Source organism: Mauremys mutica, chromosome 2, assembly GCF_020497125.1.
Source record: "Mauremys mutica isolate MM-2020 ecotype Southern chromosome 2, ASM2049712v1, whole genome shotgun sequence".
NCBI lineage: Eukaryota > Metazoa > Chordata > Testudines > Geoemydidae > Mauremys > Mauremys mutica.
The window spans coordinates 76,492,823-76,514,602 of record NC_059073.1 but is presented as its reverse complement, the minus strand read 5'-3'; the positions used below and the strand labels follow the sequence as shown (position 1 = coordinate 76,514,602).

General features: G+C 44.7%; 1 pseudogene; it reads right to left on the bottom strand.

Annotated features, from left to right (window-relative positions):
* LOC123363183 overlaps window positions 1-21,780 on the bottom strand; it is an 83,575-nt pseudogene that overhangs the window by 23,467 nt on the left and 38,328 nt on the right.

Genomic DNA, 21,780 nt, shown 5'->3' with positions numbered 1-21,780 from the left:
ACGCAATATATAAACAGAGCCTAGTAACTCTTAAGTGATATTATTGAGCTTTGCTTTGAGGTGGTTTTTGGTTGAGTGTGAGTGAGGAGAGGCTGCTTGCTTCTGGGGATTTTAAAGCTTTAACAAGCCTCCCTTCCACAAATCTTCTTAATATCTTGAACAGTGTGAACTAAAGCTTCATCCATGGCTTGTCAAGCCCAAGGAAGGTCATTACTTTTCTCCTTAAACTGTTGTCACATGCCTTAAAGACAGGCACAAAGGAAGATAGGTGCTTGGTAAAGGAAGATTGCACTCAATGGACTAGTTCAGGATCGCATATCACATCATCACATAGCCAACTTCTGGACAAGCGGGCATTGATCTTCTCAGAGTGCCTATGGTGCTCTAACTTGTGCACAAATCATTCGATATCTCCCTATTTTCCCACTTCCAGCCACCAGATGGCATTTAAGTGCATTCCCACATAAAATGAATTGACAAATTCATGGGATATTACTGTGGCATGTTCTATTTCACACTTTTTTCTCCAAGGAGCGCAGAATGGGCATACTGTAGACCTGAAATACAAAGGATTATACAATTCTGGCCGCCGTCATAAGATTTTACATTGAAGATAAAGCAAGAGAGGAAACAAACACATCCTTGTACACATTCCTTCTAAAAATTATGCCTATATATAGGGTCCCTCAAATAGCTCTACTTCTTTATAATCTGTGAATTCCTGGAAGGTACAATTGAAGCTGAAGATAGTAGCTTTTAATGGTTTGTAAGTGGGGGTGGGAGAAGGAAAGTGTGTGTGAATTTAATAGGCACAATTAAATTATCTCCTTTAACATATTTGTACAGCTTCTAGGGAAGACAATGGGTGATAAAAACACATACCCAAGAGCTTAATTTGGCTCAAAGAGTGCAAATGTTTCCTAAGAATTATTTCCATACTGCATGTGTTAATAGTGTATTAGACCAACTTCTCCTTTTCCTGTCTTTTCTCTTCATAATTAAATTCATTACAAAAATAATTAATACATCAGGATATTCAAAATGTGCATGTTAATTTCTTAACATTCCAGCTAAATCCTGGAAGATATTTCAGACACATTCCTGATTTCATGTTAAAAGATCAAACTACTCCTGTTCTCTTTCCAACTATAATGCTGTCTGTTTCCTGGCTTAGGAAGTTTTTAGTGCTTATATCAGAATCTAGAAAGAAAAGTGATTCCATCAGATAGGAAGTAATGCTAAACATTAGTTAGTAGGAGGAAATGCAACTCTTTAGCATTTCTGTATTACAAATACTTTAAAAACTGAATAGCCTGCTAGTCAGGTTTACAGTTTTGTCTCCTAACATTACTTAAACAGTAAAAGCCTTCATTCTTTCCACCACATCACTTTGTACCAATGGTATCTAAGGCCCAAATTCTCAAAGCTAGTTAGGATTTGAACATTGCTTGAAATCGATAGAAATTATCAGATTAAATACCTTTGAGGATCTTGTCCTAAGAACCTATTTTATTATGGATTAAAAGGGTCAAACTCATACTAATAAACACACATATTCCATGTCTCTCTCCTCCCCCACCACTTAAATAATGAGAGCAATCTTACATGTGTGACATTAACTACACTTGAATCTTTGGAAACCTGTCAACCAAGCAGCAAAAAGAATTAGACCCCCCTGATTGAACTCAGGTTCTTCTGTTTGTCAGTTGTAAATTAGTGAGCATCAGAAAGTATGAACGTGAGGAGAAAACATTTCTCCAAAATTTTCCATTTCTCTGTGGGAAATTCTCTAAATCACTACATTATTGACTTTGTTAAATCACTCTGTAAACACATCTCTTTCAGTGGCAGATAACAAATATTGTAGGAAGAGAAAAATAATTATAAAGAAAAAGAAGCAAATAGGCTATGAAAAACCATTTAGATTTTCTCAGCTCTGGAGACTTACCTCTCAGCAAGATTACTAATACATCTGTAATGTAATAACCAAATAGGAAAGGCTTGTGCCAAACTTCTACCCCAACAGCAGCAATCACCAGATACATTGCTATTAATGTCTATAGAAAAAGGATAAAGCTGTTTTAATCTTCCACTTATAAAGGCAAATTTAAATGCATAAAATTTCACTCACTCTAGTCTAGCATAAACTCCAGGGTACAAATATGCTAGTTTCCACCTCTTCCCTCCCTACACAATAGGGACTAATCCTGCAACCCAACACAATACTTGGAGGTAGAGGAGCAAAGTTCCAATACAGCCAACAAAATGACTTTAAGAATAAGCTATATAAGATGCAATCCTGGTAATGTGTGCATCCGCCTCTTCTCAGTGTGCTAGTACTAGTCCAGAAACTGCAACTCCCCAATCTCTTCATAAAGCCGGGTCTCACAGGTGTCAATGGACCTGCTTATATCTAGAGTCAGATTTTCAAATCTGGTTATGTCATTATTTTCTGTCTGTTTAATCCAGGGGTGGACAAACTTTTTGCCCTGAGGACCACAGCTGGGTATGGAAATTGTATGGTGGGCCATGAATGCTCACGAAATAGGGGGTTGGGTGCGGGAGGGGGTGAGGGCTCTGGGGTGGGACCAGAAATGAGGAGTTCAGGGTGCGAGAGGGGGCTCCGGGTTAGGGCAGGGGGTTGGGATGTGGGAGGGGGTGATGGCTCCCGCTGGAAGTGCGGGCTCGGGGGTGGGGCCAGGGATGAGGGGTTTGGGGTGCATGAGGGGGCTGCAGGCTGGGGGTGGAGAAGAGAGGTCTGGAGTATGGGAGGGGGCTCTGGGTTGAAGCAGGGGGTTGGGGGTTGAGGGGGGTACAGGCTCTGGGCTGGGGGTGTGGGTTCCAGGGTGGGGCCAGAAATGAGGGATTCATGGGGGGGGATCTTGGCTGGAGAAGGGGTTGGGGTGTGGGGGAGGATGCTCCAGGCTGGGACTGAGGGGTTTGGTAGGTGGGAGGGGGATCAGGGCTGGAGGAGGGGGTTGGGGCAGGGGAGGAGGTCATGGGTGCAGACTCCGGGCAGCACTTATCTCAAGCAGCTCCCGGAAGCAGCAGCATGTCCCCCGCTCTGGCTCCTATGTGGAGGCATGGCGCCGACCAGGCGGCTCTATGTGCTGCCTCATCCGCAGTGCCACCCCTGTAGCTCCCATTGGTCGCAGGTCACGGCCAATGGGAACCGCAGAGCCAGCGCTTGAGGCGGGGGCAGCGTGTGGCGCCCCATGGCTGCCCCTACGCATATGAGCTGGAGGGTGGACATGTTACTGCTTCCAGGAGCTGTGCAGAGTGGGGCAAGCCCCCAACCCCGCTCCCCAGCAGAAGCTCCAGGGCCAGATTAAAAGGTCTGACGGGCCGGATGCAGTCTGCGGGCCATAGTTTGCCCACCCCTGGTTTAATCCAACCCATCTTCCCCCCTAAACAGAATAAAGTAAAGTACTTTGAGAGGAAATAATGGCTGACATTAATTTATTATTAAAGCAGAATGGAAAAATAAGGCATCTTTTTTGTAAAGATTCTTAGTTTGGCTAAGAGACGCTAACACTATTTATTATAGGTAGGGCCCTACTACCAAATCCACGGTCCATTTTAGTCAATGTCACAGTCATAGGATTTTAAAAATAGTAAATTTCATTATTTCAGCTATTTAAATCTGAAATTTCACAGTGCTGTAATTGTAGGGGTCCTGACCCAAAAAGAAATTTGGGGGGGGGGAGCGGTTTGCAGTACTGCTACCCTTACTTCTGTGCTGCTGCTGGCGGCGGCTCTGCCTTCAGAGCTGGGCAGCTGGAGAGCAGCAGCTGCTGGTTGGGATCCCAGCTCTGGAGACAGAGTCGCTGCCAGCAGCAGCGCAGAAGTAAGGGTGGCATGGTATAGTATTGCCACCCTTACTTCTGTGATGCTGTCTGTAGAGCTGGGCCCTCAGTCAGCAGCCACCACTTTCTGGCTGCCCAACTCTGAAGGCAGCAGCAGCACAGAAGTAAGGGTGGCATGGTATGGTATTGCCACCCTTACTTCGCTGCTGCTGGCGAGGCACTGCCTGCAGAGCTGAGCGCCCGGCCACCAGTCCCCACTCTCCAGCCACCCAGCTCTGATGGCAATGCAGAAATAAGGGAGGCAATACCGCAACCCCTCTAAAATAACCTTGCGACCACCCCCTGCAATTCACTTTTGGGTGAGGACCCCAATTTGAGAAATGCTGGTCTCCCCTGTGAAATCTGTATAGTCCAGGGTAAAAGCACATAAAAGACCAGATTTCACAGGGGGAGACCAGATTTCACAGTCCACGATGCATTTTTTATGGCCGTGAATTTTGTAGGGCCCTAATTATAAGATAGACGAGGAAGCAAGCAGGCAACTTTATTAACAATAAAAGGAGTAACCACTTAATTCACTAGGCACTGCACTGAAAACTCTACCCGATGTGGGTTAAGTTACTCTAGTTATAACAGTGATGTACGTGTCATTTGGATATTCTAATTAAAGTTAATTCATTAATCTCCCTCTCCCACCCCCACTTACAAACACTCTTGTTGCTTTAGCTCTATTTTATTGCACATTGTAGTCATTGTATCATCATCATCTTCATATAACCGCCTATTAGCATTTGAAGGCCCAAAGCTGATTAGTGTTTCCTGTCATTTTAAGGGCATACGGTGGACATACAGTATTGAATGTAGAATAATAAAAGAGCCTCCAGTCAGGATACTGTAGGCAGGACTGGTAGTGCCACCTATTATTAAGGTTGCCTAATACTTCCCATTACAACACTGTGTTCTCAGTTGCCAACCTTTAACAGTTCAGGATGAAATTTTACATGCTGGGTGTCTGCCTCAGGCTGAATTATTCTAGAAAATTTCAACCAAAACAATGTAGTTGTGTCTAAGAATGAGGCTGGGGGAAAATACGTTAATGTGCTCATGTAAAATTTTGGTGATGTTTTCTTTAAAAAGCTCTAGCACCTCCATGCTTTGCAGCAGGGACTTGAATTTTTACAGTGGGGTAGCATTTGTGCCAGGGATGTGCCTTTTACCTTTTTGGTGTAAATCTGCCCAAATTTGGCAGGCTGCCACATTGAAGGCTATTGAGGAGCCAGGGAGGGAGGCAGGCTGGAAACCAGGAAGGTTTCTGTTGGAAACCTGCCAGGCGTCTGTCAGAAATTTGTTGAAATCGAGACGTTCCCCCAGAATGTTTCAATTTTGAAGCATCAGCATTTTCCAACAGAAAACTGTTCCATCAGAAAAATTTCTTACCAACTCTATTGCCCATGCACCATTCCCAGAAAGCAACCGAGGATGCTCTAGCAAGGACTACGGGGCAAAGCTGGACTTTCCTTGAAACAAATACTTTCAACTGCTCTGTACCGGGATGAGGCCAGGCACAGGAATTGAAAGCAGGGAGCCTGTCTCTCCTGTGCTCTCAATGATCCCTCTGTTGGCATGCAGGAATGGAGGAGGAAGTTGTTGGAGCTGAATGCAAAGACAACAACAACAATACGTAACACAGACAAAAATCAGAAAATATGTCATGTTTAAGATGTCCATATCCACAAGTATGTACTACTGATTCCAATTTTGAAGATTTGAAAACTTAGGATATGAAAGGTTATTTGCTTCTGGGCCCTGTGGTATAGTAGAGTAGGCACCAGGCTTGGAGTCAGGATATGTCATGTCTAATCCTAGTCTAAATACTGACTTGCTATATAATCATGGTTATGGCAATTACAGTAATTTAATCTCATTTTTTCCAGCTATAAAATAGGGGTAATGATACTTAATATTTGTAAAATTCTGTATAAGATCAATCTCTTATTAATGCTGGTAAGTGGCAAAGGTGGAATAAAAGCTCCTGGCTTGTAATTAATCACTATGTGATTTTTGAGAGGCACTGCCTCTTCTAGGTTTCTGAAGCTTCACAAAAGGGAATTTTCTGACTGAAGTTTTTTGAATACTGATATATGGAATGTTTTGGCCTCATTTCTCCATGTATATATTTCACATACAAGCACACATGTAAGACTGGGTCTGCTACACCCACAAAAAACTGGCAAAAAGTTTCTCATAATTTTCCCCTAGTTCTGCTTAAATTTAGAGTTATGTGAAACTCCTGACCAGTCCTTTAAAGTCTCTACAATGCACCAAAAATCACAGCATTAATTTTATTGCAAAAAGTTAAGTCAAAATTAAAGTTTTATACTTTCGGTTTCACTGGGATAATAGAATAGCATTAAATAAATTTGTATTATAAAAATTTCAATTAATTTTATGCTCACGCTTAATACATGAACCTCTAGAGAATATGAACAAATAAACAATCATTTACAAAGGAAGATTCGTTTTCTGCTCCCATAAATGTCACTCTAGAAAATAAAGTAAACAGCCCAGCAATCTTCTGGGTCTGGTTTGAATCGGTTCCAAACTTAGCCTGATGTGAATTTTTTCAGACTTTTTTTTTTTTAATTTTAACATGATGACATTATGTGCAATAAATTGATACATATAGAAACAGGTAGAGAATTGGTGACAGGCAGTTAAGTAATATGTAAAAAAATTTATTCTCAAAGAAGCTTGCTATGCATTTAGATTTGAGCAGATATTCAGTAATAGGAAAAACAAACAAAAAGGTGTTTCACAGAAAAACCACTTAATTATAATTCTATTGACGGGCTCCTTGATTAATTAATCAAACACAGAGTGAGAGCTAGTGCAGCAGAATTCCACTGATTCTAATGGGCCTTCCACACCTATGTCCCGATCCTGCAAAGACTTACACATGTGCTTAACCTTATGCATTGGGAGTTACCCTGTTAACTTTGATAGATCTACTCATGGTATGTAAAGTTAAATATGTGCCTAAGGCCTGTCTAGATGGAGAGTTGGTGCACAAAAAGCTGGAGTGTAAATTTCTCATTGGGAGTAGATCATGTTTGTCTTTCTCCTGGAGGATAGAAGTGACTTTGTATGAAGTAAAAGCTGGTCTCCATACTGGAAGGAAAGGTTAAAGAACTAGAGAGACCATGTATCGACCTTGCATTGCACCAGAGAAAATGAAGACTTTTTGGATAGAAATCAGGATTTGTTACTTCAGGCACAGCCTGCTGAAGAATCAGAGAGGGCATTGCAAGGGGGACTGGAGAACAAGGAAGAAAGTTGGCAGTATGTGTCCTCTAGAAGAATAAGGAGGAGAACCAATATATCCCCAACACAGATAGAAGTAAGCAACTGCTTTCAGGCTCTCTGCACAGGTACTACTGCTGAGAATGCCTTGGAAGCATCATCTGAGGGAAGGGATCAGGAGACCATTTCGACCAGAAGGCATGGAACGCATTGTCCTAGAGATGGGGGTTCCACGACCCCCACTCCCAAGAGGAGGAGAAGGATAGTTAGGGGTGGCTCTAGCCATTTCGCCGCCCCAAGCACGGCGGCACGCCGCGGGGGGCGCTCTGGCGGTCGCCGGTCCCGCGGCTCTGGTGGACCTCCCACAGACGTGCCTGCAGATGCTCCACCGAAGCCGCAGGACCAGCGGACCATCCGCAGGCACGTCTGCGGGAGGTCCATCGGAGCCGCCTGCCGCCCTTGCGGCGCCGGCAGAGCGCCCCCCACGGCATGCCGCCCCAAGCATGCGCTTGGCGTGCTGGGGCCTGAAGCCGCCCCTGAGGATAGTGGTGGTCGGGACTCCCTCCTAAGCGGGAGAGTCATCCATCTACTGTCCAGACTGGGAATTCTGAGAAGGGTGCTGCTTGCCTGGACCTAGAATTCAGGATGTGACTGAGACTCATCAAGCCCTCAGACCGCTACCCCTTCCTATTTATCCATCTGGACACCAACAATACTGCCAAGAATGACCTTGCGCAGATCACTGCAGACTACGTGGTTCTGGGAAGAAAGATAAAAGAGTTTGGAGTGCAAGTGGTGTCTCATCCACCTTCCTTGTTGAAAGAGAAGATCTGGGCAAGGACTGTTAAATCATGGAAGTAAATGTGTGGCTATGCAGGTGGTATCGTTGAGAGAGCTTGGCTGCTTAAACAAGGAGTTCATGTTCCAGGAAAGGGGATTACTGTGCTGGCATGGGCTCCATCTATCAAATACTGGGAAGAGCATCTTTGAACATGGTCTGGCTAACCTGATAAGGAGAATTTAAACTAGGTCCTATGAGGGATGGTGACAAAAATCCGACCAATGCACATCTAGCCTCAACTAATGAAGACAAGGGAAAGAGGCTAATTTCTGAAGAAGGGACTAGAAAACACAACTACATTAAAAAGGCAAGAAGAAAAGCAACAGGACAGGCTGCAAAATATCTTCGATGCCTATATACATAGGCGCTGACTTACATGGGGCTCTGGGGCTTTAGCCCCATGAATAAATCCCAAGCAGGGGCTCTGCCCCACCAATCTCCCCTGCTTGGAGCGCGCCGCTGCCGCCGCCAGGGCTGGAGAGCTTCCCCCCTCCCCTCCCCGCCCTGCCCCGCCCCGCCCCAGAGAGCTTAACTGCTTGAACGCAGGCAGCTGCGTCTGTGTGTCTCGACTGTACCATCTCCGAGGGAGGGGGAGGGGGGCCCGCCGTGCTGGTGGCAGCCCTCTCCTCTACCCCACCCTGGAGGCTGGAGGCTTAAACGCAGGCATGTCTCTCTCCCTTGCCTTGCCTGTTGCCTCTGCTGCTGCCGGCTGCTGTTGCTTGCTGGAGCACTGGCCGGGGGAGGGGAGGGGGCTGTGCCATGCTTGGCAGCCCTCCCCTCCCCCTACCTGCAGGAGATGCAAAGGGCACTTCCGGCCAGGACTCGGAGACTGACCTCACCCACCTGAGCAGGTCCTGGGCTTCCGTGAGTGTTTGACCCTATGATTCCCCCCCAGCCCCCACTCCTGCCCAACGCTGGGGAAGGGGCAGCCCCATGCCATCCCCTCCCACCGTTCGTCCCCCCCCCCACTGAAGCTACGGTGAGAGGCTGCAGCAGGGGTCAGGGAGGCAGGAAGCCATATGTGAAGGCAGTGCCCCTCCCCTCCAGCATCCACCCACCACAGGGCAGATGGGGGAGGGGGATTCATAGACCTAGCTGAGCAGCTGGGGCTTGGGTGAATTTTATGACACCCTGCTCCCCTGCCCCATAGCCACTGTGGAGCCCCATCCACAGTGAAGTTATGGTGAGGGGCAGCAACATGGAAGGCTACCTGTGATGGCAACACCCACCCCCTAGTACCCATCACAGGGGAGGTGAGTGGGCTTTCTGGACCTGAGGGGCCCTAGGAAGGAACATATGCAGTGACTGTGGTGCAGAGTGAGTGTGCTGTGGGGGGCAGGGGGGAGAGGAGGGGTCCCTCCCCTGGAGCTTGCTGCTGCCAGTGGTGGTGATGGGGAGTCCTCTCTGGCCATAGCCCTGGGGCAGCCTGTCTGCACCCCAAGTTCCTCATCCTCAGCCCTGCCTCACCCCAAAGCCTGCACCCCCAGCACCGAGCACGCTCCTGCACTGTGAACCCCTCATCCCCAGCCCCACCCCAGAACCCTCACCTGAGGGGAAAAACATGCAACTTAAATTTGGTGGTCATTTTGGAGTATCATTGTATTTAGCACAATATTTGATTATTTTACACCCTTCAAAGTATGTAACTGGTCGTATACAGGTGTTTTCTCTGAATACTGTCTGCGTGCCTCAGTTTCCCCAATGCATTTCTTAAGGCTCTAGATGGTGGGATAAGGGGGTGTGATTGTTGTAAAGCCCTAGAGGGCCAGTGTGATGCTGTCTGCACAGAGAATGGCTGACACCCTATCTCCAGGCAACTGATGGCCTGGGCCACTCTCCTGCAAGGTGCCAACTGAAGGTGTTGGAGAACAAAAAGATCAGGTGGCCTCCTAATGCTTGGAAAAGAGACAAAGGCCAGAGGAGGGAGTGTCAGTGCCTGTGCAGACTTCTGGGAAGCGCATGGTGTGGAAGGGGATGCTGTGATGCTTTGGAACAACTCCATGCAAAGCCAGTCAGGACTCTAGGGGAGCCTCCTCTCTGAGCATACTGTCTCCAGGGCAAGAAGCTTACACCTTCCTGGGTCTGACCTCGGAGCATTCAGCATGCCCTTCCACACTGTGCACTTTCCGCAGCGAGTCTGCCCAGGCAGGTCCTGGGGCAACCAGAGGTCCCTGCACCCCAACTCCGCAGTCAGATGTGACTCTCAGCCAGACAGTAAAACAGAAGGTTTATTAGATGACGGGAACACAGTTTAAACAGAGCTTGTAGGTACAGAAAACAGAACCCCTCTGTCAGGTCCATCTTGTGGGGTGGGGAGCCCAGAACCAAGTTCTGGGTCTCTCCCCATTTCCCCAGCCAGCTCCAAACTGACACTCCCTCCTCTGGCCTCTGTGTCTCTTCCGGACAAGGAGGCCACCTGATCTTTGTCCCCAACACCTTCAGTTGGCATCTTGCAGGGGAAACTGAGGCACCCATACAGTATTCAGAGAAAATATTAAGGACATTCCCACTTCACCACAACAGGTGCAACAAAATATAATACTGTATATTGAAGTAGGCAAGTGCTGCTTCTGACTTTCCACTTTTAATTGACCTTTGTAATCTTGTGGCACTGATGCATTGTAGCTTCATTTTATATCAGCTTACAGGGCGGGAGCCAGGGCCGGCTCCAGACCCAGCGCGCCAAGCAGGCGCATGGGGCGGCATTGTCCTGGCAGGGCGGCATTTGGCTCCGGCGGACCTTCCGCAGTCATGCCTGCGGGAGGTCCACAGGAGCCCCGGGAAGAGCAGACCTGCCGCAGGGACGACTGCGACGGGTGCGCTGGTCCCGCGGCTCGGACGGAGCTCCCGCAGGCATGCCTGCGGATGCTCCACCGGAGCCGCGGGACCACGGGACCGTCCGCAGGCACTTCTGCCCCGGCCGCGGGACTGGGGAAGGGCGGCGCAAGCGGCGCGGTGCGCCACCCTGCTTGGGGCAGCGGAATTTCTAGAGCCGCCCCTGGCGGGAGCGGGGGGGCACCACCATTTTGGGCCCCACCAAAAATTATACAAACCTGCCGCCTATGCCTATATACAAATGTAATGAATATGGGGAACAAGCAGGATGAACTGGAAGTAATGGTATACAAAGAAAATGACTTAATTGGCATTACAGAGACTTGGTGGGACAACTCCCATGATTGGAGTACCAGCATTGAGCGGTACAGATTGTTCCGAAAGGATAGGTATGGGAAAAAAGGAGGTGGTGGTGTGCTATACATCAAGAATGTATACATTTGGTCCAAGGTCCAAAAGAAAGTGAGTGACAGATCTACTGAGAGTCTTTAGATGAGGATAAAAAGGGGAAAGGACAGTAGCAATGTTATCATGGGGGTCTATTATAGACACCAAATCAGGAACAGGAAGTGGATGAGTCATTCTACAAGCAGATAACAAGATTAGCTAACACACATGAGCTAGTATTAATGGGGGATTTTAACTTCTCTGATATCCGTTGGAAGACTATTACAGCAAAACATAATATGTTCTGCAAATTCTTAGCATGGTTAGGGGATAACTTTCTGATTCAGAGTTCAGGAAACAACTAGGGAGTCATCCTTTGTTTTTTTTTTATCTGATCTTGACCAACTGTAAGGTCTGAGGCCTTTTTTCTGCAGTCACATTAGGATGCCAGCAGCCATGAGCCAAGAAGCAGAGAGTCACATCCTCACATTCCATCTAAATTTCACTAAAACAATTAAATATCAGGCTGTTAAGAAGGCGCTCCTATACTAATAGTACCCACTCACCACCAGATAAAGAAAGTTATCTTTAAACATCTTAAGCCATTCCCTGCCAGACAGAATGCTACTAAAGAAAGATCTTATCAACAGTTGTGGTTGTGAAATCTCTACTTCTTTATTGTTTTGCCTTTATGGTCCCTACTTCCTTATTTTTTATCTGTATGGTTTCTGTTTGGTTCTTCAATTATTACTGTCTGTTGCATAACTAATTTTGCAAGATTTAAATCAACTAAGGTGGTGGGGTATGATTGGGTAAAGAATTGTTTCGCAATATGTTAGGATTGGTCAAAGAATTATTTTGTAGTACTTTAATAAAATGATTGGTTAAGGTACAGCTAAGCAGGATTCAAGTTTCACTATATAAACTTGGGTCCAAAAGGAAGTTCTTTGGAACCTAACTCCAGGACACAGCCCCAAGATCAGAGCTGCCAGACCTCAACACCCTGCCAACTATATCATGCAGAAGCTGGAGTCCCCGGATGATCTGACTGGCCATCAGGAAAAGTTCATCTGCTTTATTGGGAGTGGTGAGCATTGTATGCTTAGTGTGTGCATTCTGTTTTGGTAACTGTTAATAAATAGAAGTTAAGGATATTACTGTGTAAGGCTCTTTCACTGATAAAAGACCCCGCAGACCTGCAGAAGAGTATGCCCTGAGCCCTAGGAACTGAGTAAGTGGGGGGGGGGTACTTAAATGAACCAGATTACTCCCTGAACCCTCAGAATTGGGTCTGGGTGGCCTTGAGCCCTACAAATGGCGTAAGGGTGTGTGCCTTTCACCCAGAGCCCTAGAATCTGGGAAAAGGTGCAAGGTGCCTAAATTAATTGGCTTATGCCTTGAGCCCTATGAACTAGGTAAAGGTGTGTGCCCTAGAGTGTGCGGATAACACAACAGGGATAAATTAACTGAGAATGTGAAGGTGGTTGGGAACCTGGGAGGGAAGTGATCATGATCTGATCCTATGGAAAGGAGGACATGAGAACAGCAAAACAAGGACCCTAGACTTCAGAAAGGCAGATTCAACCAACCAACAGTAGGCAAAGTCCCATGGAAAAGTCAATTAGGAAGAAAAGGAGTTGAGAGGTGTTGGCAGTTCCTAAAAGATACAATACTAGAGGATCAACATTAAGCTACTCTGATGCAGAGGAAAGATAAGAAGAGCTACCTAAAAACCAAAAGGGATACATACAGGAAATGAAAGGAGGGGCACGTCACCAAGGAAGTATATATGGGAATAGCGTGACATATAGGGACAAAATCAGGAAAGTCAAGGCAAAGAATGAGTTACAGCTGGTAAGAAATGTTAAAGATAACAAGAAGGGGTTCATCAAACATGTCAGACCAAATAGAAAGATCAAGGATAATGTGGGTCCACTGCTCAATGGAGAAGGTGAGCTGGTAACAGAAGATGATAGGAAGGCAGAGCTGCACAATGCCTATTTTGCATCAGTCTTCACACAAAAAATAACATGACCAGATGACTAGCAAAGTTACCATAGACAATAAAGAGGAAAGGATGCAGATCGGGATAAGTAAAGAACACATCAGCAATCTTCTGATTAATCTGAATGAATTCAAGTCAGCAGGGCCTGATGCGATTCACCCAGGGTGCAGAAGGAATTAGCTGAAGAATTCTTGGAGCCACTGGCAATAATATTTGCAAACTCATGGATGACGGGAGAGGTCCTAGAAGACTGGAAAAGGGCTAACATCTTTTAAAAGGGGGAAAAGGAGTAGCTGGGAAACTATAGACCTATCAGCCTGACTTTGATGCCTGGGAAGCTACTAACTAGAGCAATGTATAAAACATTCAGTTTGTGAATACCTGGAGGATGAAGGGGGTAAATCACCAGCAGACAGCATGGATTTACTAAGAACAAATCATGCCAAACCAGCTTTATTTCCTTCTTTGACAGGGTATTTGGTTTGGTGGATAGGGGGAATGTAGTGGATATAATATACCTGGACTTCAGCAAGACTTTTGACACCGTCCCACATGCATTCTGATAACTAAGCTGGAGAAATGTGGGCTTTATGGAACTACCATTTTGTGGATACATAATTGGTTAAACAACCACAAATTAAAAGAGAAACTGCTGAGCTCCAGTTCATCTGCAAATTTGACACCATCAGCTCACGATTAAACAAAGACTGTGAATGGCTTGCCAACTACAGAACCAGTTTCTCCTCCCTTGGTTTTCACTCAACTGCTAGAACAGGGCCTCATCCTCCCTGATTGAACTAACCTCGTTATCTCTAGCTTGCTTCTTGCTTGCATATATAAACCTGCCCCTGGAAATTTCCACTACTTGCATCCGAAGAAGTGGGTATTCACCCACGAAAGCTCATGCTGCAAAACGTCTGTTAGTCTATAAGGTGCCACAGGATTCTTTGCTGCTTCCACAAACAAAGAGTGACCATTAATGGAATTATGTCAGATTGGGGGGAAGTCTCAAGTGGGGTTCCACAGAGATTTGTTATGGGTTCAGTGTTAAACATCTTTATTAATGGCTTGAATGTAGGAATAGAGAACATACTGATCAAATTTGCAGATGATACAAAGCTAGGCGGGGTTGTCAACACTTTGGAGGATAGAGCTAAAATTCAGAGGGATTTTGATAAATAGGAGAACTAGGCTATAGACAAGAAAATGAAATTCAACAAATATAAGGTGTTATACTTAGGGAAGAAAAACCAAATGTGCAAATACAGAATGGGTGATAACTGACTTGGAAGCAGCACTGCTGAAAAGGATCTGGGAGTTGTGGTGAATCACAACCTCAACAGGAGTAAGCAATGTGATGCTGTTGCAAAAAAAAGCAAATGCAATTGTAGGTTGCCTTAACAGAGGCACAGCATGCAAGTCATGGGCGGTGATAGTACCGCTCTATTCAGCACTGGTTAGGCCTCAGCTGGAGTACTGTGTCTAATTTTGGTCACCAATGTATAGAAAGGATGTGAAGAAACTGGAAAGGATCCAGAGGTGAGCAACAAAGATGATCAAAGAGATGAAATGCAAGCTATACAGGCAAAGGCTGAAGGAACTGGGTATGTTTAGTTTGGAAAAGAGGAGATTAAAGGGGGACATGATAGAGGTTTTCAAATACTTGAAAGGCTGCCATAAAAAAGATGGAGAAAGTTGTTCTCTCTTGTGTTAGAGGGCAGGACAAGAGGCAATGGGTTCAAACTATAGCATAGCGGATTTAGATTAAATCTCAGGAAAAACTTCCTAACTGTAAGAACAGTAGGACAATAGAACAGACTGCCTAGGGAGGTTGTGGAAGCTCCTTCACTAGAAGTTTTCAAAAAGAGGCTGGACAGCCTTCTGTCTTGGATGGCTTAGATAACAAATCCTGCATCTGGCAGAGGGTTAGACTACTAGATGACGCCTGTGGTCCCTTCAAACACTATGATTCTATGAAAGCGCAGTCGGGGACTGTTAATGCACAGTCATGGAGTCCACACAGTCAGTTAGTGTGCATCAGCCTGGGGCGCTGTAAATTTACACCCCAGCTCTCCATCTAGACAAACCCGTTTGCAGAATAGAGGCTGTACAGAACCCTACTGGGGTGTGTCTCTCACTGTAGTAAATCAATCCTTAACATTAATTCTATTTTAATACTTAGTAGAGGCAAGAAAAATATTTGGAGAAAATGACTTTCCAACAAAACGTGACTGTTAACAGGTTCTCTTTTGAAGCGATTCTACAAAATTTCAAAGTTTTCTATGCAATTGCACATAAAAATATTCTTGATGTTCACGTGAATTTGAACATGTCATATTCACTTAAATTAATTTCAAGCGTGTTAGTTGATTGTGATTGGTCACACACTGGTTCAGTAGAACCTGGTGTACAAACAGGTGGTTTGTTTGTTTTTGTTTTTTAACTGGTATAACTATTTGGGTTGGAAGTGTAATTTTCTTTTTAGCTGAAATAGCTATCCGAGTTCAACTCTTAACATTGAAATAGTAATGCCAATACATCTTTTCAGTGAATACACACTATCTGGGCTTTTCTGGTGGTCCACTGCTCAGACTGAGAGGCTCCTTCTCACAACTGCTGTTTATTTTTTCCTTTTATTTTTAGCTTTGTTTCCTCTTTTCAACTGGCAATAGTGAGTGAGAAGTAGGGACACAGCCTATGCACCTAAATCACTCCAGTTATTACCAACATTTGTAATTTATCTGGTAGGATTTAACCTACCACTTTATTAAAGAAAAATTTCCCATAGTGCTTCTGATAAGCATAAAGTCTCTGGGACTGCACACAGTAGCAGTGCTACACCTGTCAATAAGAAACAATAAATTCTTTGCTACCACTTCACACTAGCTGTTGGAGCTGGCTTAGAGCTAGGGTCATGGTTAGAGCTAGTCCAAATTTTTTCATATTCTCTTTTTCAATTATAATTTTTTGACCAGAATGAAATTTATTTTGATCAAAATTTCCCATTTTGTCACCAAAAACCTGAAAACCAACAAGTTTTTCAATACAAATAGATGGGGCAGTTTCTTTTAACTTTTCAGTAACATTTTTCAATATTTTATTAAAATATTTTTTTAAAACTTTTTTTTCTTTTAATCAAACATCTCCAGTGTTTTTTCCACAAGAATTACAAATACATGGAAATGTTTAAATCTATAGAAATTTCCTGTGAAAAGTAACCGGCAGCACTCGCCTTTTTTTTGCTCTGCCGGCGGACCCCCTCCACCATGTGTCCCGATATTTTCTCCCTCTCATCTGGTCACCCTAGCATAGGACTAAGAGCTTGTGTTTATTGGAGAAATAAACATCATTAAGGCAGCATCCTTACTGATATTGGATAGCAAGGATATTGGATGGTTTTAAATAACGAAAATATTAAGGACTTGATCAGTTGTTCTCCATGTCCACTGAAGGCAGCACAAGAACTAATGGACTTAATCTATAGCAAGGGAGATTTAGGGTTAGGTATTAGGAAACACTATAAGGGTAGTTAATGTCTGTAATAGGCATCCAAAGGAGGCTGTGAAATCCCCATCGTTGGAGGTTTTTATGAACAGGTTGGAAACAGCTGTCAGGAATGGTCTACATTTACTTGATCATGTCTCAGAGTAGGGGGCTGGACTTGATGACTTCTCAAGGTCCTTTCCAGCCCTACATTTCTATGATTCTATAAACGTAGATGTCTTTGATCACCTGTCCTTCAGAAATTTTACACTTAATTTTTAAGTTTACATATCATGGCCTCCTATGAATGGCTAGCTCTAAACAAAGCTAATTGGAACACCAATTACAACCAAAACACTGTAATTACATTACTAATTCTGATGAGTTATGCAGTGGCAAATAAGTGATCAGCATAAATTACAAGAATTTCTCTGTTTCATCTCTTTTTCATGATGAACCACAGCTATTTTATTTTCTAATTAAGATAGAGGCAATTACAGAGGATAGTCTGCCACTGCATAGAATGAAGCTGAGTTGTCGTCGTCATCATCATCATCATCATCATCTTGTAAACTGCATAATGAGGGTTAAGTTTTCATTGAGCTTACACAACTGCTGTTGTCATACAATTCCAGTTAATATATGCAGCACTTCCTGCACACTATGCTGAAAATGTGGCCCTGAGTGATTGGCTACCATCAGTTTAAAAATAGGATCACCAGTTTTGGTTGGACGTATTCCTGGAGGTTTCATCATATGACATAAACTTTAATTAAAGATTAATCTTTAATTCCTGGAGACTCCCAGACAATTCTGGATGGTTGGCAACCTATTTAAAAAGGAGGCACATTTGTTAAGGGTGACTGGGTCATCTCTGTGCTTGAAATAGTGGTGTAATGGTGTAACTCTGCCATTGAATGAAGTTAGAGGAGTCGTCTTCTGAGAGCTGGAGGTAATAATGATGTGCTTGCTTTAAACAGAACCTTTCATCTAAGGTTCCAAAGTGATTTACAGATATGGACAAAAGAGCTGTGTTGGGAGGGGATAGGGTACTCACCCAGAATGTGGGAGACCCCTGGTTCAAGTCCCTCTTCCTCCTGAGGGAGAGAAGGGAGCTGAACAGGAATTAGCCATCTCTCAGGGGAGTGTCCTAAACATTGGACTATGGAGTAGTCTGATGTGAGGCTCCATCAGTCTCTCCTATTGAAGTTGTTCCCCTTTAATTGAATAACTAAATATTAATTGGGCCAGTGACAGAGTCAGAATGATTCTATAGCCTAGTGGTTAAGGCACTCACCTGAGAGGTGGCTGATCCCTGTTCAAATGGGAGAGTACCCTGCCCACTGGGCTAAAGGTTATAAGGGAGGTCCTCTTCTCTTTTGTTTCAGGCCCTGCGCACAATTTAGGCAGCCGAACACCTATCTCCCCAAGCTCATGGCTCGCATGCAAAGACAGGTGCCTTCCTGCAGCCCAGCCTTAGGTGCCTATCTCCATAAGGGCAGGGCTTACCACACACCTTTCTTGTCAACATTTCCTATTGGCTAGCTTAGACAGCTCCCCCCCCCTCCCCCCGCCCCCGGTGCTGGCTTTGTGGATCGTACTGTAAGGCGCCTCTCTTCCCCCATTTATTGTCTAGATGCCAAGGTTTTGTGGATCACAATTTTGTTCCTGTGGGTTTTTTTAGATGCTCAAAAGTTAGGCGCCATGACACTCAGTGTCAGAATGCCTAAGTACCTTAGTGGATCTGGGCCCTATATATAGCGCTTGCCTTAACACCCTCTCGACCTCTTCATGTAATTAATAGATATTTAAATTTATTTGCTTATCACTCTGACTGTGAGTGGGTCATTACGGATGTTACTAGAAACGAGGTATAAAAACAAATACAGTGGCTTGTGGAATAAGTCGATGGAAAATGGAAGTAAGAGTAGTCTGCATTTTGTTAGTGCCTTTCACCTTAGTTGATCAAAGCCCTTCACAAGCACCACTGAATTAAGCCTCACAGCACAACTATGAGATAAGGAAGTTTTATCATCTTTATTTTACAGATGAGGAAACTTAGGCATAGAGCGGTGTTTTCCCCAAGGTCACATGGGAAGTTGGTGCCATAGCCAGAAGTACCACCCAGATCAGCTGGTTCCCAGTCCTGTACTTTCCTCCCTAATAGAGCCTCATGAATAGGGGACATCTCTCTGAATTTTCAACACTGGATCAATGATGAACAGCTTTCCATGAGGATTCATATTAATAATTTGAGCTTTAAAAATTGATTGTCTTCACACAGCTGTACCTGCCATGCAGAATGAACCTTTCTGGGAAGTCCTAAAGTGTGATGGCAATACAACTGGTCATCAAGATCCTGCCTAGGATCTGGTTTCTGAAAGAGCTCCACCTGGAGTCTGCTTAGTAAGCCACCAGAAGAAGATAACTGAGATTGGGGAAATCAATCTAGGAGGATGAATTCTAAGTAAAGGTACTTGATTTTGAACTCTTGCATGGGTAAAATCATTTGGGAACACCATATGATCATTGTGCAAATAGTGTCATTTATATCCCTGCATTTTATGTAAGGTTTGATGGAGCAGTGAAAGTCAGGGCACTGGGGGGCTCAGAGCAATGATTATGGCATTTTAATAAATGCCATGTGTACTAATTCGTACAGCGCACCAAAGCCTTGTGCTGATGAAGTAACTGCTATGCTTACAGTTTCACTAAAACTACGGTTAGCTAAATGTCACAAATCAAATCTAGCTAAATTACATTCTCATTTATGTCAACTGATTTTTATACTTGCTGCAGGCATATTTTTCTGATAAGGTAATGAAACTATAACACTGATGATTTGTTTGAGCATGCCCCTTCCCTTCAAATGCACAAATATTTCTGCAATACTTCTAGGATTATGCTATTTCTTACTCAATTTCTTTGCCAAGTTCATTTGCCCTGAGCAATATTTTCCTCTTTCCTTTAATACTTAACAGTAACATAGTTTTAAAAACAAGAATCATAAATACTTACCACTTGGCTTAGATCATATCCCCAAGGAAGAAAGAGAACTCCTGTGTTATATTTTTCCCAATGTGAAAACATAAAGTTAAGCAAGACAATACTTAAAGATATATACATTGTGTGTACAGAAATCCCAGTCTTTCCATTAACACATGAGCAAATAGAAAAATAAGAGAGGATGAAGATGGAGGTAGCCCAGCTATCTAGCCCATGGTCAAATAACTCCCCCAAAGGGCTACTGGACTGAGTCCTTTGAGCACGCTTCCCAATGCTTTACAATTTTGTTAGATAGATTTCATGCTACTGTATGTAATAACATGGGGAAAATGTACTCATAGACCAAGAACAAATGGAGTTCTGCTCCACCAAAACTTTAGTCCTGCTCATATAGCATTGACTTCTGCCCTCATCTAAATATTTTTCTGTTACAACTCTTCTTCCTCACAAGCTTTGCCAGTAGATACTTGCATTCATTACTCTGTCTCCCAATGGCCTCCCTGATATTCTGTCAAAACACTGTAGACCCAAGTCCTGCAGAAAATAACCCTAAATAATTATGATTTATTCACTAGGGGTGAGCAAACTTTCTGGCCTGAGGGCCACATCTGGGTGGGGAAATTGCATGCAGGGCCATGAATGTAGGGCTGGGGCAGAGGGTGTGGAGTGTGGGAGGGGGCTCAGGGCAGGGGGTTGGGGGCTCAGGGCAGGAGGTTGGGGTGCAGGAGGGGTGCGGGGTTCAGCAGAGGGCTCAGGGCAGGGGGTTGGGGTGCAAGGTTCAGCAGGGGGCTCAGGGCAGGGGCTTGGGGTGCAGAAGGGGTGTGGGGTGCAGCAGGGGGCTCAAGGCAGAGGGTTGGGGTGTGGGGTACAGGAGGGGTTTGGGGTGCGGGCTCCTGAAAGTGGCCATCCCATGTCCCTGTGACCCTTGGGGGAGGAGGGGCAGAGGGCTCTGCGTGCTACCCTGCAGGTACCTCCCCCAAGCTCCCATTGGCTGCGATTCCCCGTTCCCAGCCAATGGGAGCTGCGGGGGGGGGGTGCCTGCAGGTGAGGGCAACACATGGAGCCTTCTGCCCTCCCCCTCCACCTCAGGGCCCGCAGGGATGTGGTGCCAGCCGCTTCCGGGAGTGGCACAGGGCCTGGGCAGGCAAGGAGCCTGCCTTAACCCCGCGGCGCCATGGGAGTGGCAATCCTGTGGGCTAAATGCAAAGCCCTGATGGGCCAGATCCAGCCCACGGGCTGTAATTTGCCCACCCCTGATCTACACGATTTTACAAATCTAACCTGATTATTCTAATGTGCAGATAGACTAATCCTTTTATTACTTTCTTTAATTCTGGGGAAAAGATTTTTGTGTGTGTGTTAAAGTCTCTGAGTTAGAGTTAAATACTCATGAAAATATTTGGGGGGGAGGGGTGGGTTGGGTTATTTATTTATTTAACACTTGGGAGGATTCGGGTGGCTATTTGCTGGCTGAATCCTAGTAGCATCTTATAAAAAGAATAAATAATGTTTCCCTTGATCATATATTGTCAAGTCTAGTTGCTGATTTATACATACCAGTATCTTATGTTCATATCTATAGACATTTTCAGTTCATTTGTGGTGTTATTCGAGGGGGAACTTGGATCAGGACACAGCAGAGAGACTGTTTCCTTCAAATAGTTTCATGAGATATTAAATGTCTTGAAGCCAAATGACCAGGCCTAAGAGACCTGCTTTTTTGTCTCATGTTGGTGGATGACACCTCCCAGCTGTATATTACAAAGTCATAGAGTTTAAGGCTGGAAGGGGCTACCAGATAATCCAGTTTGCCCACCCGTAATCACAGGTCACTAAATCCCACATCAATTACCCCTGAATTGAGCCCAACAACCAGAATTAGAACCAAAGTATTTATAGCCCTGAAGAGACCCACTATTGTGTGTCACAGGCACACGTAGGATGCCTCAATGCCCAAGGTCCCTGTAATGGCCGGGAAGTGATTTGGTGATATACTCAGATGATCATTTAATTAAATTCATTAAGGCTGTGCAAAGAATGATAGTTATGAAATAAAACACTTCTAGTAGTGATGATGATGATTGGGAAGGATTATTAGCCAAAATTGCCTGATCATC